A 15689-nucleotide genomic window follows, 5' to 3' on the forward strand; every position below is an offset into this window, starting at 1 on the left:
TGGTAAAAGGCAAATAATAGAACAGCTAGAACAGTCTGGTAAGTTCAGAAAATGACATCACTTTACTGTAATGCAGCCTTTGAAACCAGGAAAAGACTAAACTTACCATGTAACGATATTACACTTCTTCAAAATCTAATGGTGCTTTTCCATTACATGGTACCTACTCGCCTCGCCTCGCCTTTTTGGTTTTCCATTACGAAAAAAAGTACCTGGTACCTGCTAACATATACTTTTTTAGCACCTGCTCAGTCGAGGTTCCAAGCGAGCTGAGGCGAGCCGAGAAGGTAACTTTTAGACATTTTGTCCTGCACCTCACACAGCGTCTCAACATTGGGGCTAGCAGGACCGAGTCTTCTCTTGATTTTTAGCCGTTGCAATGAAAGTTCTGTTTAACCGTGTAACTAAACCAACGTAGAGGTGAATAGCGCCACCCAGTGTATTGGAATGTGTTCAGTAGCTCTGCATCAATCCATTATCCGGAATTGATTTGTCTTGGCTTGATGCAGAGGGTAACCAATCAGGCGTTAGGTTCCGCCTACCAACTTTTGATGGGTCAGTTTGACAGTTTTAAGTAATTCAGGAAGCACTCCAACGCAGGACCATGAAATGTAAATAGTGAAATTATTATATATGTATTTTACATAAAATGAATCGGTATTTGAATTAATTAATGACACATTTAATAACACATTTATGTATTTAATTCTAATTTTAATTAATTAATGACACATTTAAGTAATTATTTAATGGTGTATTTATTTATTTAATTGTGGCACTTTTAGTCCTCCATACTGGTGATGGTACATGCAGATTAAATACACAGCTGGAAAACTGTCCTAATAATTTGAAACATTTCTCAGAAAACCAGGAGTTTTAATCGGCGTATGCTTACTTCAATTTTGACCTTATGCCAATTAAGATAAACCGAGTAAGGCGTTTACATGACTAATGCCATACTCTGCCTTCTGCATAATCAGTTTCATATTGAATTATTAGTGTGCATGTACAGTGCATTCGGAAAGTATTCAGACCCCTTGACTTTTTCCATTTTGTTACGTTACAGCCTTATTCTAAAATGGATTCAATTGTTTTTTTCCCCTCAATCTACACACAATACCCCATAATGACAAAGCAAAAACCGTCCCCCACCCCCCCCTTCAATTAATTCAAAATAAAAAACAGAAATATCACATTTACATAAGTATTCAGACCCTTTATTACTCAGTAGTTTGTTTAAGCACTTTTGGCAGCGATTACAGCCTCGAGTCTTCTTGGGTATGACGCTACAAGCTTGGCACACCCGTATTTGGGGAGTTTCTCCCATTCTTCTCTACAGATACTCCTCCCCAGATCTGTGCCTCGACACAATCCTGTCTCGGAGCTCTACGGACAATTCCTTTGACCTCATGGCTTGGTTTTTGCTCTGACATGCACTGTCAACTGTGGGACCTTATATAGACAAGTGTGTGCCTTTCCAAATCATGTCCAATCAATTGAATTTACCACAGGTGGACTCCAATCAAGTTGTAGAAACATCTCAAGGATGATCAATGGAAACAGGATGCACCGGAGCTCAATTTCGAGTATCATAGCAAAGGGTCTGAATACTTATGTAAATAAGGTATTTCTGTTTTTTTGTTTTAATAAATGTTCTAACATTTCTAAAAATCTGTTTTCACTTTGTCATTATGGGGTATTGTGTGTAGATTGATGAGGAAAAACATTTATTTAATCAATTTTAGAATAAGGCTGTAACGTAACAAAATGTGTAAAAAGTCAAGGGGTCTGAATACTTTCCGAATGCACTGTAAATGCACTCAGAGAGAGAGAGAGCAAGAGAGAGAAACCGAGGGAAAGAAACAAAGAGGCAGAGAAAGAGAGAGACGCACTCAGAGGGAGAATGAATAGAGGGGCAGAAGGGGAATGCCTGCCTCCAGGGGAGCTCGTGAGTGTGGAGGAGGAGGAGTAGGAGTGAACCACACTGCCAGGCGGGGATCACACACACGGAACAGATGTGTGGAAGACATACAGACAGGTCTTTGCTCCCCTCCTTCCTCCCTGTAATACAATCTTCACCCCAACCGCACTAAACACACACACACTTTAAAAAGGGGCAGTGCAGTTAAAAACATGATTTTCCAGTTTTTTTTGTGATGATATTTCCACACTGAGGTTGAAATAACAGTCTGAAACTGTGAAAATTATGATATGCCCTTTTTGAGTAAGAGATGTTTGAAAAAATTCCTGCAATTTCAGCCTGTTTGGGTGGGATGGAACTTTTGTCCCACATCATGACGTCACAATGTGATCTGATTATAATAGACCAATGACTGTTCATCTGGGTAAGGGGGTGGGCTCTAGACCATCCTATCAGCCAATCAGGGCTGTGTATATAAATATCTTCTTGTTTCTTAACACCCACACAATTAGACAGAGCATTTCAAGGGCCAAAGGAGAATCGGGTAGGGCTGGGCGATATATCAAATTCATTTGATTCATTCAAATGTATGTTTAGCATGATATTCCAAATGCCTGTATGGCAAGAATCAAGCTCAGGATATATTTTCGGTCTCGTCTCCTTCTGTGCTGTGTACACCTTCCCATTTACACACACGAACACAAACCCCTGCCACTCACAACAGAGATGAGAGATCACTTCTTCCTCTCTGACAAGCGGTTTCAACTCGCTATTTGCATTTGAGGTTTGGTCCAACAGAAATCGGTCATATGGACACCAAAACACATTGAGACATTATTTTACTGTAATACAGGAATAGTTAACCTTTCTAAAGGATACCCTTTTTATGTCTCAACTCCTTAAATTGTGCGCAGATAAGCCTACTGAAAATGGGAGTATCAATGAACATTGATTCTGGAAAATGAATGAACAGTTTGTTGCTCGCTGCATTTTAGCTAAAGACTTACACTAGCTGTCTAGTCTGTTATAAATCTGCAATAAGCATAAACACAATTATATAAGGAATTGGCAACTCGTTCTCATTCTGAGAAATAAGGTAGGCCACTTGATTTCAACATCTGAACAAAGTGGACAGGCTGGCACGCTGTTCAAACAGTTGAGGATGGACAGAAGGGTTTGTTCATAACAATTCAACTGTTCTACCTTGTTAGTTAGCAAATAGATCCAAGTTGGCTAGACTTTAAATATAAAGATTAGCTGGCTATTCACTAGCACGTGGGCTTGTGCTTGATTATGAGACCTGTGTTAATTTCCTATTATGCCTGCAGTGCTATTTTTATTTAACCTTTATTTAACTAGGCAAGTCAGTTAAGAACAAATTACCCCGGCCAAACTCGGACGACGCTTGGCCAATTGTGCGCCGACCTATGGGACTCCCAATTACGGCCAGATTGTGATACAGCCTGGAATCGAACCAGGGTCTGTAGTGACCCCTCTAGCAATGAGATGCAGTGCCTTAGACCGCCGCGCCACTTGGGAGCTACAAGAAGTTAGTCATTATTAGTGAATGTGCATTATGCATGGTTCTAGTTAAATTTGTAACAAAAACTGCATTTTCATAGACAGACTTGAAAGCCAGATCAGTGATTATTGCAAAAAAGCAGGTTAAACTATTAATAAAATAATTAAATTATTAGTGGGTCTCATGGTTGTGTAAGGCTTATATTTAACCTAGGTATAATTTCACAAGGCCTCAAATCCTTTGATTATTGCTGACTGTTTTGAAATGCAGTGTATTATATATTTAAATTGTACAACAAAGCTAATTTAGAGAAAACATTAAAATCAAGATTTATCATCATGAATTGACCATAAGTTTGAAAAAAATCTTGATATGTTGTTTTTGGCCATATTGCCCAGCCCTAGACTCAGGGACATAAATGATAAAACATATATTTAAGTTATTTTCATTAATTAAACAGTGATTTATTAGACATACAGTGATGATAAAAAAATTTTTTTTACAAAGACTGCATGGGGGCTTTAAAAACCCTGTTGATCACACATACACACTTAACCTCCTGTTGTTCGCAACCACTTTTTACATCTGAATGTAAAACTCTAAAGAACCGGGAGGGGAAAAACAGTGCCCTGCAGCTCCTCAAGAGTGATTTAAAATGTAGGGGCCTATCAAATCTGTTTGTCCAGGTTTCCGTTTTTCCTAGTCTCAGGTTTATGCTCTGAAAATCACACTTTTTGGTTTGTTGAAAAACAACTACATTTGATGTTAAGTCCACAACCATGCTTAAAGGGATACTTTGGGATTGATCTACAGTCGTAGTCAAAAGTTTTGAGAATGACAAGTATTGTTCTTCACCAAGTTCGCTGCTTCAGTGTTATGAGATATTTCTGTCAGATGTTACTATGGTATACTGAAGTATAAGTGTCAAAGGCTTTTATTGACAATTACATTAAATTTATGCAAAGAGTCAATATTTGCAGTGTTGACCCTTCTTTTTCAAGACCTCTGCAATCCACCCTGGCATGCTGTCAATTAACTTCTGGGCCACATCCTGACTGATGGCAGCCCATTCTTGCATAATCAATACATGTAGTTTGTTAGAATTTGTGGGTTTTTGTTTGTCAACCCGCCTCTTGAGGATCGACCACAAGTTCTCAATGGGATTAAGGTCTGGGGAGTTTCCTGGCCAAAATGTCGATGTTTTGTTCCCCGAGCCACTTAGTTATCACTTTTGCCTTATGGCAAGGTGCTCCATCATGCTGGAAAAGGCATTGGTCGTCACCAAACTGTTCTTGGATGGTTGGGAGAAGATGCTCTCGGAGGATGTGTTGGTACCATTCTTTATTCATGGCTGTGTTCTTAGGCAAAATTGTGAGTGAGCCCACTCCCTTGGCTGAGAAGCAACCCCACACATGAACGGTCTCAGGATGCTTTACTGTTGGCATGACACAGGACTGATGGTAGCGCTCACCTTGTCTTCTCCGGACAAGGTGTTTTCCGGATACCCCTAACAATCGGAAAGGGGATTCATCAGAGAAAATGACTTTACCCCAGTCCTCAGCAGTCCAATCCCTGTACCTTTTGCAGAATATCAGTCTGTCCCTGATGTTTTTCCTGGAGAGAAGTGGCTTCTTTGCTGCCCTTCTTGACACCAGGTCATCCTCCAAAAGTCTTCACCTCACTGTGCGTGCAGATGCACTCACACCTGCCTGCTGCCATTCCTGAGCAAGCTCTGCACTGATGGTGCCCCGATTCCGCAGCTGAATCAACTTTAGGAGACAGTCCTGGCGCTTGCTGGACTTTCTTGGGCGCCCTGACGCCTTCTTCACAACAATTGAACCACTCTCCTTGAAGTTCTTGATGATCCGATAAATGGTTGATTTAGGTGCAATCTTACTAGCAGCAATATATTTGCCTGTGAAGCCCTTTTTGTGCAAAGCAATGATGATGGCACGTGTTTCCTTGCAGGTAACCATGGTTAACAGAGGAAGAACAATGATTTCAAGCACCACCCTCCTTTTAAAGCTTCCAGTCTGTTATTCTAACTCAATCAGCATGACAGAGTGATCTCCAGCCTTGTCCTCGTCAACACTCTCACCTGTGTTAACGAGAGAATCACTGACATGATGGCAGCTGGTCCTTTTGTGGCAGGGCTGAAATGCAGTGGAAATGTTTTTTGGGGATTAAGTTCATTTCCATGGCAAAGAGGGACTTTGCAATTAATTGCAATTCATCTGATCACTCTTCATGACATTCTGGAGTATATGCAAATTGCCATCATCAAAACTGAGGCAGCAGACTTTGTGAAAATTAGTATGTGTCATTCTCAAAACTTTTGACCACGACTGTACTTCCCCAGTCAAATGAACTCATGGATACTCTTTTTATGTCTCAGCATCCAGTATGTAGTGTCGTGAGCCAATGCTAATTAGCGTTAGCATAATGACTGAAAGTCTAAGGTATCTACTAGCATGCTAGCAGTAAACAGACTTCGTCATTGCGCTAATGCTAGTTAGCTAGCTATCCTGAAGTATCCCTTTAAACCACACCAGGAGAGCACTTTTGAAGTCTGGGAAAAATCGAATAAATTTTGATTTGGGTGTAGTGACCCTTTAATTCATTAGTGATGGGGGGTTACATATCAGGAAATTATTTGACGATATATCGTTTTGACAATATCGCAATATTATTACTTATTATTACTCCAGTATTTTTCATTCATAGCTTGTTATCCATATTCTTTTTAAATAGGGAGGCCATTTATTTCCATTACTGATCAAAACTTGTTTTCTCATGGCTCCCTCTTGTCCCTCTGCAGCAGATGGTGAGCAGATGGTGAGCAATACGTTTGGAACATCAAATCGCAATAAAATCACAGGTATCGAATCTCAATACAGAATCGTGAGAATTGCATAACATCGTATCGTGAGGAGTCTGGCAATTACCAGCCCTACTAGAGACAGTTGTTCGGTTAGCAGTTTCTGTAGTGCTCATGTGATTGCAGAGTTTGCAAAACAATTGGCCACTGGATTGATGCAAATAATCATGATAACATTCTGCCAGGTAAGCATAGGCTACTTTGTAGTGGGACCTTTTCCATCTATCATCATTGCTAACGCGCGCACAGAGACGGGCATTCCTGTGCTTTTGCCTCTTCAGAAAGTTGAAGGAAAATATGAATCACTGATGCATTTTGTTAATGTTTTATGATAATCTTCAGCAAATTAATTGATTTCCTAATAAATTCAATACATTTAGTTGATTTCCTACTAAGTTCATACAATATTGCTGAATTCCGTTTTAATGTCTGGATTCTGTGATTCCATCCGCGTTCTCTACAACGCAGATTTTATAGGGCCCTAAAGACGGCACACATCCTAAAATCTCTTTCACCTCAAAATCCTTAATCCCACCCTGGCCTAGGTACTTCCACTGCCAGAGGCAAACTGACCACTGACCCCACATAACCCTCCCAATCAACGAAGTATAATACACACACACACTACAGAATGAGTTCACAAACCTAGGACTAGCCTACTCAATTACTATTTTCTCACATCTGTGAGACACCATAACAACACCCCCCACCCCCATGAGAGCACTGCAAGGACAGAGCACTGATTTCTATACTGTTGTCTAGCAGCGACCAGTGAGAGATGTCAGATCTGGTTTCACACATGCAGCCATTCTATAAGGTGTGTCTCAAATGGCACCCTATATTTCCTATATAGTGCACTACTTTGACCAGGGCCCATAAAGTTCTGGTCAAAAGTAGTGCACTATACAGGGATTAGGGTGCCATTTCAGACAGCCCCTAGGACCCCTTCTGTACTGCAGACACTGTCCTCCTAGCAGCACCCCTCCACCCCCTCCTCCCAGACTGTCCACGTGCCATATGCACCCCTACCCAGGGACAATACAGCAGCTGCCATAGTGACAAAACTCCAACTTCACCGATTCAGAGAGGCTGGGGCTACGTCCCAAATGGCACCCTATTCCTTTGGGCCCTGGGCACAAGTAGCGCACTATATAGGGAATAGGGTGCCATTTGGAACGAATCCGGGAAGAGCTAAGACGATGGGCCCTGCCTGCCATTCTGAAGCTGTGGGGGGGGGACTGGGGACTAGGTTTGGGCGATACTACGATAGCATCGTCGATGGTGACATCGTGATGTGACAGATGATGGTTTGGCCTATTTGAACTTAACTGGCGCGCCGCACAGTAAAAGTATCGCAACGCACAGCACACAACTGACATTCCGAGTAATTTGCCTATTCTTGTTTGCTATATAGTCATTTAGCAGCCTATTTCAATAAATATGTTATATAGCCTTATATAGTTTTTTCCCTAAAATCCCGCAAGAGAGAAATGTAGGCCAGACAGAAAATATTGCTTCTCTCCGTTGGATGCATGGGCATTTAGGGCCCTATAAAATCCACCTGATTCTGTTTTTTCCATTTTGTTTTTACAGGTCAAAAATTTTACAGGTTTCAGTTTTCACTCTCAAAATCACACTTTTCTAAATAGAAAAACAACTCAATTGGATGTTCCAAGTCCACAACAACGCTTAAACCACATGCTAAAAACGTAAGGTAGCCAGAGGACTAATAATGACAGAACAAACCATATCAATAGCCTATAGAATCATTTTATGACAAGTTTAAGCTTTAGACTCTAAGCCTTATTTAATTAAACATTGAATTTGGCCTTACTGCTATAAGCCCATAGAAACGCATTGCATAACTAAATATAATACATCAAAAGGAAGTTTGTTTTTAAGTGTCTGTCCTATATCCGAGATAAGTTTAGAATATTATTACCCATATTTACCTAACTACTTCCATATACACTTCCATTCTTAATTTTTTATGGAACTGGGCAACCTTCAGACGATTCTTGTGGCCATCCTAGAGCATGTACATGTTCGTGGGAGTCTCACGTTTCCATAGAGGGGTCAAATTAGTGTGTAGCCCAAACTGTTCGGACACGACAGACAAAAGATGGCAGATCGGCGGTATCAACTTCAAACGAGTCCAGTGACGCTTGTGGGGGATGTAGAGCAAAACGGAGAACACCGTGTTCGTGAGTGTCTCATCTTTCCATAGAAGGGACATATTTTCTAGGCCAAACCGAAGAGCAATTTCCGGGATGTCTCCTGGTTTGACAAACACTGCTGTAGCTCTGCTACCGTCCACCACAGCCGCAGAAAGTCGACGGACTGAGACAAAAAAACGGATATCTCTTGCTTAAACAGACTGATTTTGATGGGGATTTCATTTTATTGACTCTAGGGGGTTAAGAAATAAATGATTTATGCGAGCCGAGAAAATCCTCGCAAGAGAAGGTTGAAAACCAAATGGCCAGTAGCCTATCCTCCTACTAGGCCTATCATAAAAGCTTAAAGACAAGTTCAAGTTATGAACAGTAGCTTATTTCCAAAATATTCTAGCCTACGAAAGTGTTGTCCTAAAGTCCTCATGGCTTTCAAAAATAACAAGCATAGGCTACTTATTTTCAATCACAGCTTTATGAGACAGACCAGACAATATTCATTTTTCTATCGTTTTATGAGGCAAATAAAACAATTATTATCCAGTCCTGAAGACGGTAGACCGCTTCTATTCAGCCCATGATGTACATTTTTACATTTTAGTCATTTAGCAGACGCTCTTATCCAGAGCGACTTACAGTTAGTGAGTGCATACATTTTTTTTTTTTTTCATACATCCATGTAGGCCTATAACCTAGCTTACTACGGTAAGACAGCCCGTTCCTCAGACGGTTACAGCTCCATCATGTATGCGCCACACAGACACACACACAGCTCAGAAGGGAGGAGAGGCAGAGAGAGCAGCGGAGGCACACACACAATTCAAATGTTAATGGTCAGATGTACCGAATACAAAAGGGAGTAGACTTTACAGTGAAATGCTTGCTAAGAGCACTTTCCAACAACACAGAGTAAAAAAAATATAAACACATTTTTTTTTTTTTTATCACGCAAAAGGAATCAAATACACAAGAATGAAACAGTCTCTCACACAGACAGGACACGAGTGGGCCAGGAGGAGGAAGCGCCTTCAGACTTCAGAGGCCATTAATCATGTGGGCAACAGAGCAGCCAAAACCAACAGGGACCCCGGTCGAGGAGAGAGCCAGCCAATCTGCTGGCTCTGGGTGCGTGTTTTGTGTTTACGTGCCCAGACTGTAGTATGAGTGCGTGTGAGCTGTGCGTGTGCATGTGTGTGTAAGGGCATGGGGTATAAGGCAGGTGATGGAGAGGGGATGCAGAAATAGAGTAGTAAACTGAAGGACAAAACCAGGAAAACAAAGCCCTTTCATATCCTTGCGCCAGGCACTCATCTCATAACACAAGAACATTATGAAACTCAAAACATACACAGGCTGCCATGTTTTGAGATTGATATATGTCACTGCAACTCTCCGCTGCAGAGCTGGGTCTTGTTCAGTGGGGCACAAACTACAATCAGTGGTTTTATTGGACAAATTCAGGTATTAGCCTAGTGCCTCCCTGTTTCACTTAAATTCAAAACGTTTTCTCCCTACTGAACACGATCCAGTACACATTACAGACTAGCTATACTCTTCCCTCAGTCAGGGTTGTAGAGGAAAAGATACTTGTACGCTAGATGATAAACTTACATGTGTATCTCTGTGTGGAGGTCCTTATACGAGAGTGCATATCCTCTCCGGTCTCATTCAGCAATGGGAGCTGCCGCGTGGCCCGGCCCGTTACCCGATCCAGAGAAAAGTCCCCTTAGAGACGCTGGCCCAGGCACAGCTAATAGATCACACTGCTGTCGAGGAAGAGGGGGGTACACCTGGGAAGAGGACAGAGAGGACAGTCCATGAGCAAACTCTCTCACACACATGACCAATGTACGCACGCACAAACACCCTAGGGTCTAGACAAATCTGGGTTGTGCAACGTACATGGCAGATAGAAATGTCACCAGTAGAGCTGACATGATCCACACTCTACATGTAAGAGGCATGCGTGTTATTCTAGTAAATAATATTTACACCTACATCCGATTCTCAACTGCCCTAAACGTTGTTTCATGCTGAACGCAGCCCAGTGCTACATACTCTGGTCCTGGCTTGGCACACATGATGCAATCAGACTGCTGTTTTTAGGAAATGCCCCCGAAGAAACCAAGGAAAGGTGTGCAAGGGGGAGTCATGCAATCTCCATAGACAAACATTGGCAGTAAAATGCCCTTACTGAAGAGCTCAGTGACTTTCAACGTGGCACAAGTCAGTTCGTCAAATTTCTGCCGTGCTAGAGCTGCCCCGGTCAACTGTAAGTGCTGTTATTGTGAAGTGGAAACGTCTAGGAGCAACAACGGCTCAGCCACGAAATGGTAGGCTCACAGCTCACAGAACGGGACCCCTGAGTGCTGAAGCTCGTAAAAATTGTCTGTACTCGGTTGCAACACTCACTACCGAGTTCCAAACTGCCTCCAGAAGCAACTTCAGCACAAGAACGGTTCGTCTGGTGCTTCATGAAATGGGTTTCCATGGCCGAGCAGCCGCACACAAGCCTCAGATCCCCATGCACAATGCCAAGCATTGGCTGTAGTGGTGTAAAGCTCGCCGCCATTGGACTCTGGAGCAGTGGAAACGTGTTCTCTGGAGTGATGAGAACGCTACCTGAGGAGAACGCTACCTGCCCCAATGCATAGTGCCAACTGTAAAATTTAGTGGAGGAGGAATAATGGTCTGGGGCTGTTTTTCATGGTTCGGGCAAGGCCCCTTAGTTCCAGTGAAGGGAAATCTTAACACTACAGCATACAATGACATTCTAGACAATTCTTTGCTTCCAACTTTGTGGCAACAGTTTGGGGAAGGCCAGTTTGGGAAAGGTCCTTTCCTGTTTCAGCATGACAATGCCCCCCATGCACAAAGCAAGGTCCATACAGAAATGGTTTGTCGAGATCGGTGTGGAAGAACTTGACTGGCCTGCAGAGAGCCCTGACCTCAACCCCATCGAACACCTTTGGAATGAATTGGAACGCTGACTGCAAGCCAGGCCTAATCGCCCAACATCAGTGCCCAACCTCACTAATGATTGTGGCTGAATGGAAGCAAGTCCCCGCAGAAATGTTCCAACATCTAGTGGAAAGCCTTCCTGGAAGAGTGGAAGTTGTTATAGCAGCAAAGGGGGGAGCAACTCCATATTCATGCCCATGATTTTGGAATGAGATGTTCGACGTGCAGGTGTCCACATACTCCTGGTCATGTAGTGTATGCCGGGCATGGCGCCACTGAAAGGCTTTTATGGAATGGCATACAAGGGAGGCATAACGAGTCAACAGTCTAGATGCAGTCAATGTTCCAGGAGCTGCTTTAAGACAATTTCATTAGGGAGACAGACAGAAAATCCATATGAGCTGTTTAATATTGACTAGTTTATCTAATATTAGACTACTAGTACAGTTTCACCATAACATGACGGTAATAATCAAGACTGTAAATCATTATTGATGAATGAATCATGATTAACAGGCACAGGTTGAAATTAAGTGCTTTAGTTGATCCAATAAAATGTATGGATTTGATTGTTCGCTCCCTGTCCATCCTCCACCACTCCCCTCCATTCAGAGGTTATATCCACAACTAGGCCAAGGATGGAGTTACCATGGTTACTCAACCACAGAAAGTACCCACAGATTTTTTCGAGGAGGGCAAGAAAGTAACAGAGGGCAATCCCACAATAACAGAATGATGCTGGACTACTTTTAAAAATGTTCACAGAAAATTTTATTTTCTGTGGAAATTGTTAAAAGTCGTTCTTGTGCATTGAGTTGTATGGTTTGTTAAACTTCGCAGTTATTGTGTTTGGTTTGGCATGCATTTTAAAAGAGACAAATCTGAGTCTCAGCATCATTCTGTCACCGTGGAATTGCCCTATAGCTACATGGCCTCAATGACAATCTGAACAGCATATAGAAATTATCCATCCCCCACCTTAGGCCTCATAATCAATATCCTCACTAGGGATGGACGCGACACAAATCAAGAGTTGTATTCGATTACTATTAAATGGTGTGAACGTTTAAATGTTAAAAGTAAACAGCATAGTGGTTCAATTTCCCCAACAACTAAGAGTGTTGAAGCGCAAGGTTAAACTTCTCTGCTGTTTTGTTGCCCTGGCTACCAAACCTGTGCATATGCACAGATACTGTGTGTGACTGCGTGAGAGCGAAGTGTTGCATCTCGCTCATCTCAATAGCTTAGCCTATTCATTGATGCTAGGCCTTCTTTATTAAAGGTTTGAGACATTGCAAGTCAAGAAATTGTGAGATACAGTTTTTGATTGCCGATAGACAGGACTAGTGCACGGTTCTGACTTTCTGCCTGGTGGTCAACCTGCCTATACTGTGCCCCTCTCCATTTCTCACTAGCTAGCTATGAAAGATCCAAGTGTTTGTGTTCTCGGAAGTATGGCAACTAATTAGTCTCCTCCGTTCCAAAAATACTGAATCGTAGGAGTCGATTCATCAATTATTCTGGAGTCAATTATCCACCACTAAGTCTTCATCGTTAACCGTTGGAAAATGGCAGCGAAAGGCAAGCGACAGCAGCAAAGTGCTGTATGGCAATCATTTGAGAAGTTAAATGAGAAAGAAATGCAAACTTTGCGAGGTACAGTAATGGTAGTACAGGTGCAATGCTTAACCATTTGAAAGGGACGCACTGTAAGACCCAAACCGTTGAAGGCAAACGTTAAGGAAAATTGTCAATTTTTCACATCCCAAATTAATATAGCCCTAACTTTCTCGCTCTCCTAATATTGTGAATATTTAGCATGCATTTTTCTTGAAATCATTTGTTACATCCTACTTTCGTTGCTAGGCTGAACAGTGGAGTGTTCACACATTTGACTTGATCAAAGGGGTTAGCCAAATTCTCCTTTTCTTTATCTAAATTCGACACCACTCCTGTCTTTCAAACCCCCTTGTGTTTACAGCACATTTTATTGGATTCTCCCTCACTATCTCCACTGCTTTTTGACACAAATCTGGATGCATTTGGTACCAGTGTAGGTAGATACGGATAGACATAAAAACACACTAACCTAAAAGCTTCATAAAAGCAATTCAACTTAACTAATAGTGGTAAACGCAATTGACTGTCAGAAAAGCTATGCAACAGAGAAAAAGAGGTGACAGTTCCGAGGGGTCCTGGTAAATAGAGTAGGCAAAATACCATCAAGTGGGGTTGTGTGTGTGTGTGTACTTAATGATACAAATATAAGGCCTGGGCAACATCAATATGTGAAACGCTTGTTCTGACCCTAATCAGAGGATACTGCCAAAGTCGAGAGTAATCAGCCAAAACGAAAGTACAGGGTCGACAACAGCAGCGAAGCTCATTGTCACGGAAAACACGGCTAAGTTACTGTACTTTGAAATACAACAACAAGGTTCACTATATGGCTGAGATTTCAGTCAAACAAAATATGACAATTCGGCTTGTTTCCTTACATCTGTTCTATAAAACGCCAACGTTTCTCCACTTCTCTTCAGACCACACAAAATGGCGACTGCAAGCAAGCGGCTTCAAGTTCTTATTCTAAATCCCAAACGCACGGGCTGTCAAATGCCTTTTCAAATGTTTTGTTACTATATTACTTTAGTGGCAACTGCATAAGTAAAGATGTCACGGTTTCGCCAAATCGAGCAAGAGAACACGGTTAAAACGTAGTCTCGTTAGGTATACAAAGAGTCCAATCCGAAGCAGCTAACGTTAGCTAGCAAGCTAAATTAACACTACAGTGGTGGATCCTTGGCGTAGTTACGAAATATTACCTACTTCAAATCCAGTTGAGGGAACGCAAATGGCGTTGTATGACCCATCACTTGTCATCATTGTCAAATTGACAGGCCAGCTATGTGAGAAGTAAACACGTTCATCCTTGTTAACATCTAAAAGTGACTTGTTACAAATCCAGCTAGTTAGCGAGCTTACGTTACAACAACTGAAACGTATGTGTTTTTTGCGTATCTTCTCATCTAGAATGTAAGCTAGTTAGGTAAAATATTTTCTGTACCAGTACTCCCAAAAGGTTCGGTTGTCTCGCGCATCCCATCCAACACAACAAGCTGAGCTCATATTAAAACGTAACGTTAGTTGGCTTACTTACTAGCTAACTAATCAGCTAGTTGTCAAAATAATGTTGATGTTGTTAGCTGGCTAACAACTAGCCAAGTCAACGACCTATAGCAAGGTAGCTAGCTAGCTGGGCATCCTAGCAGGCTAGCTAATACTGTGATGATAGTTAGCTAGTTGATACAGTTAGCTTAGCTAACGTTAGTGTAAGGTGTTAAGAGGCCCGTGGAAATCCAAATTGAGTAGGTTGTGATGTAATCAAACAAGACTAGGGCATAACGTTAACACTGAATGGTTCGTTTTTTGTTAACTTAGTCAGAGATATTAGAAAAGGAATTAGTTAACGTTAGCTTGTTTAATTCCCGTGTCTCAGTAGCAGGCCTCCAGACGGCTCGATCCCTGTTGGCGCACGCTACGACGACCTCAAAAACGACGGAGTCCTTAGATTTGTGCTCAAGCAGGAGCTTCGTGTGAAATACATTACTTTATAAAGGCGTGCATTTACACAGTGTAAAAAAAAACAAATTCGTTTTACCTCGTTTATTCGGTTGTCAAGGTGCGCGGGATCTTTCTTTCCCAGGATCTAGAACAAACACCTATTGTCGTCGGTGACGTCATGCGCAGACAGAACGTGAAGTACGTAAGGCCGCGTGCACACAGGTTGCATCAATTTTAGTCTTCGCAATCACATGCGCTGCATCACAACAAAAATAATCACGCTACACATTATCAGCTTATTCAGTGGTTTATCTACTTCAGTTCCTGATACCACATGGCAAGGCAACGTAGAAGTGTTTACCCAAAAGGCTCAGACTTGTCTGTTTCCATCTACACGGGCACCTGCTCTCACCTGTGGCCAAAGCCAGGCCACTGCTTCTTTCGAGCTGGAATTTACATAACAATAGGTAACTGTGAACTTTAACATCAACTGTTTTGATTATGCAGAGGTGTTGATTCTTGCATCTATTTTAATACACGTACAGGTATTCTGGGATACTTGTAGATGTAAAACCTGAGCTGTCAAGAGGTAGAGGAATTCACTAATTGGGCAACCTTGCCTCACTTCTCTGTTGACTTCAAATCTAGGTGATGTACCATTGGCAAGTTTTA

The sequence above is a fragment of the Coregonus clupeaformis genome, chromosome 7, assembly GCF_020615455.1.
Source record: "Coregonus clupeaformis isolate EN_2021a chromosome 7, ASM2061545v1, whole genome shotgun sequence".
NCBI classification, from domain to species: domain Eukaryota; kingdom Metazoa; phylum Chordata; class Actinopteri; order Salmoniformes; family Salmonidae; genus Coregonus; species Coregonus clupeaformis.